We start from the raw sequence: 3,776 nt of genomic DNA, 5'->3' as shown, positions 1-3,776 counted from the left end.
CCTCCCTCCCTCCCTCCCTCCTTCCACCCTCCACCCTCCCTCCCTCCCTCCCTCCACCCTCCCTCCCTCCCTCCACCCTCCCACCCTCCCTCCCTCCACCCTCCCACCCTACCTCCCTCCCCCCCTCCACCCTCCCTCCCTCCCTCCCTCCCTCCCTCCCTCCACCCTCCCACCCTCCCTCCCTCCCTCCCTCCCTCCCTCCCTCTCTCTCTCCATCTTTCCTCCTGAGTAGAAATTCAGTCCGAATGAGCAGCAGACGAATCAAGGATGACTCATATGCGTCCAAAAGGCACTCGATTTCCTGTTATGTGCTGTGGTAAAAAGGAGTCCTGTTATGTGCTGTGGTCAAAAGGAGTCCTGTTATGTGCTGTGGTAAAAAGGAGTCCTGTTATGTGCTGTGGTCAAAAGGAGTCCTGTTATGTGCTGTGGTCAAAAGGAGTCCTGTTATGTGCTGTGGTCAAAAGGAGTCCTGTTATGTGCTGTGGTCAAAAGGAGTCCTGTTATGTGCTGTGGTAAAAAGGAGTCCTGTTATGTGCTGTGGACAAAAGGAGTCCTGTTATGTGCTGTGGTCAAAAGGAGTCCTGTTATGTGCTGTGGACAAAAGGAGTCATGTTATGTGCTGTGGTAAAAGGAGTCCTGTTATGTGCTGTGGTCAAAAGGAGTCCTGTTATGTGCTGTGGTAAAAAGGAGTCCTGTTATGTGCTGTGGTAAAAAGGAGTCCTGTTGTGTGCTGTGGTCAAAAGGAGTCCTGTTATGTGCTGTGGTCAAAAGGAGTCCTGTTATGTGCTGTGGACAAAAGGAGTCCTGTTATGTGCTGTGGTAAAAAGGAGTCATGTTATGTGCTGTGGTCAAAAGGAGTCCTGTTATGTGCTATGGTAAAAAGGAGTCCTGTTATGTGCTGTGGTAAAAAGGAGTCCTGTTATGTGCTGTGGTGAAAAGGAGTCCTGTTATGTGCTGTGGACAAAAGGAGTCCTGTTATGTGCTGTGGACAAAATGAGTCCTGTTATGTGCTGTGGTCAAAAGGAGTCCTGTTATGTGCTGTGGTCAAAAGGAGTCCTGTTATGTGCTGTGGTCAAAAGGAGTCCTGTTATGTGCTGTGGTAAAAAGGAGTCCTGTTATGTGCTGTGGTCAAAAGGAGTCCTGTTATGTGCTGTGGTAAAAAGGAGTCCTGTTATGTGCTGTGGTCAAAAGGAGTCCTGTTATGTGCTGTTGTGAAAAGGAGTCCTGTTATGTGCTGTGGTAAAAAGGAGTCCTGTTATGTGCTGTGGTAAAAAGGAGTCCTGTTATGTGCTGTGGTCAAAAGGAGTCCTGTTATGTGCTGTGGACAAAAGGAGTCCTGTTATGTGCTGTGGTCAAAAGGAGTCCTGTTATGTGCTGTGGTCAAAAGGAGTCCTGTTATGTGCTGTGGTAAAAAGGAGTCCTGTTATGTGCTGTGGTAAAAAGGAGTCCTGTTTTGTGCTGTGGACAAAAGGAGTCCTGTTATGTGCTGTGGTCAAAATGAGTCCTGTTATGTGCTGTGGTAAAAAGGAGTCCTGTTATGTGCTGTGGTAAAAAGGAGTCCTGTTATGTGCTGTGGTCAAAAGGAGTCCTGTTATGTGCTGTGGTAAAAAGGAGTCCTGTTATGTGCTGTGGTCAAAAGGAGTCCTGTTATGTGCTGTGGTAAAAAGGAGTCCTGTTATGTGCTGTGGACAAAAGGAGTCCTGTTATGTGCTGTGGTGAAAAGGAGTCCTGTTATGTGCTGTGGACAAAAGGAGTCCTGTTATGTGCTGTGGTGAAAAGGAGTCCTGTTATGTGCTGTGGACAAAAGGAGTCCTGTTTTGTGCTGTGGTCAAAAGGAGTCCTGTTATGTGCTGTGGTAAAAAGGAGTCCTGTTATGTGCTGTGGACAAAAGGAGTCCTGTTATGTGCTGTGGTCAAAAGGAGTCTTGTTATGTGCTGTGGTGAAAAGGAGTCCTGTTATGTGCTGTGGTAAAAAGGAGTCCTGTTATGTGCTGTGGTAAAAAGGAGTCCTGTTATGTGCTGTGGTAAAAAGGAGTCCTGTTATGTGCTGTGGTAAAAAGGAGTCCTGTTATGTGCTGTGGACAAAAGGAGTCCTGTTATGTGCTGTGGACAAAAGGAGTCCTGTTATGTGCTGTGGTAAAAAGGAGACCTGTTATGTGCTGTGGTAAAAAGGAGTCCTGTTATGTGCTGTGGACAAAAGGAGTCCTGTTATGTGCTGTGGTCAATAGGAGTCCTGTTATGTGCTGTGGTAAAAAGGAGTCCTGTTATGTGCTGTGGTCAAAAGGAGTCCTGTTATGTGCTGTGGACAAAAGGAGTCCTGTTATGTGCTGTGGTCAAAAAGAGTCCTGTTATGTGCTGTGGTCAAAAGGATTCTTGTTATGTGCTGTGGTAAAAAGGAGTCCTGTTATGTGCTGTGGTAAAAAGGAGTCCTGTTATGTGCTGTGGTCAAAAGGAGTCCTGTTATGTGCTGTGGACAAAAGGAGTCCTGTTATGTGCTGTGGACAAAAGGAGTCCTGTTATGTGCTGTGGACAAAAGGAGTCCTGTTATGTGCTGTGGACAAAAGGAGTCCTGTTATGTGCTGTGGTCAAAAGGAGTCCTGTTATGTGCTGTGGTAAAAATGAGTCCTGTTATGTGCTGTGGTAAAAAGGAGTCCTGTTATGTGCTGTGGTCAAAAGGAGTCCTGTTATGTGCTGTGGTAAAAAGGAGTCCTGTTATGTGCTGTGGTCAAAAGGAGTCCTGTTATGTGCTGCGGTCAAAAGGAGTCCTGTTATGTGCTGTGGTAAAAAGGAGTCCTGTTATGTGCTGTGGACAAAAGGAGTCCTGTTATGTGCTGTGGTAAAAAGGAGTCCTGTTATGTGCTGTGGTAAAAAGGAGTCCTGTTATGTGCTGTGGTCAAAAGGAGTCCTGATATGTGCTGTGGACAAAAGGAGTCCTGTTATGTGCTGTGGTAAAAAGGAGTCCTGTTATGTGCTGTGGTCAAAAGGAGTCCTGTTATGTGCTGCGGTCAAAAGGAGTCCTGTTATGTGCTGTGGTGAAAAGGAGTCCTGTTATGTGCTGTGGACAAAAGGAGTCCTGTTTTGTGCTGTGGTCAAAAGGAGTCCTGTTATGTGCTGTGGTAAAAAGGAGTCCTGTTATGTGCTGTGGACAAAAGGAGTCCTGTTATGTGCTGTGGTCAAAAGGAGTCTTGTTATGTGCTGTGGTGAAAAGGAGTCCTGTTATGTGCTGTGGTAAAAAGGAGTCCTGTTATGTGCTGTGGTAAAAAGGAGTCCTGTTATGTGCTGTGGTAAAAAGGAGTCCTGTTATGTGCTGTGGTAAAAAGGAGTCCTGTTATGTGCTGTGGACAAAAGGAGTCCTGTTATGTGCTGTGGACAAAAGGAGTCCTGTTATGTGCTGTGGTAAAAAGGAGACCTGTTATGTGCTGTGGTAAAAAGGAGTCCTGTTATGTGCTGTGGACAAAAGGAGTCCTGTTATGTGCTGTGGTCAATAGGAGTCCTGTTATGTGCTGTGGTAAAAAGGAGTCCTGTTATGTGCTGTGGTCAAAAGGAGTCCTGTTATGTGCTGTGGACAAAAGGAGTCCTGTTATGTGCTGTGGTCAAAAAGAGTCCTGTTATGTGCTGTGGTCAAAAGGATTCTTGTTATGTGCTGTGGTAAAAAGGAGTCCTGTTATGTGCTGTGGTAAAAAGGAGTCCTGTTATGTGCTTTGGTCAAAAGGAGACCTGTTATGTGCTGTGGTAAAAAGGAGGCCTGTTATGTGCTGTGGTAAAAAGGAGTCCTGT

Source organism: Oncorhynchus mykiss, chromosome 8, assembly GCF_057628025.1.
Source record: "Oncorhynchus mykiss isolate SJ-2025 chromosome 8, ASM5762802v1, whole genome shotgun sequence".
In the NCBI taxonomy this organism is placed as follows: Eukaryota; Metazoa; Chordata; class Actinopteri; order Salmoniformes; family Salmonidae; genus Oncorhynchus; species Oncorhynchus mykiss.
The sequence above is the reverse complement of the archived record's forward strand: the minus strand, read 5'-3'. Positions refer to the sequence as shown.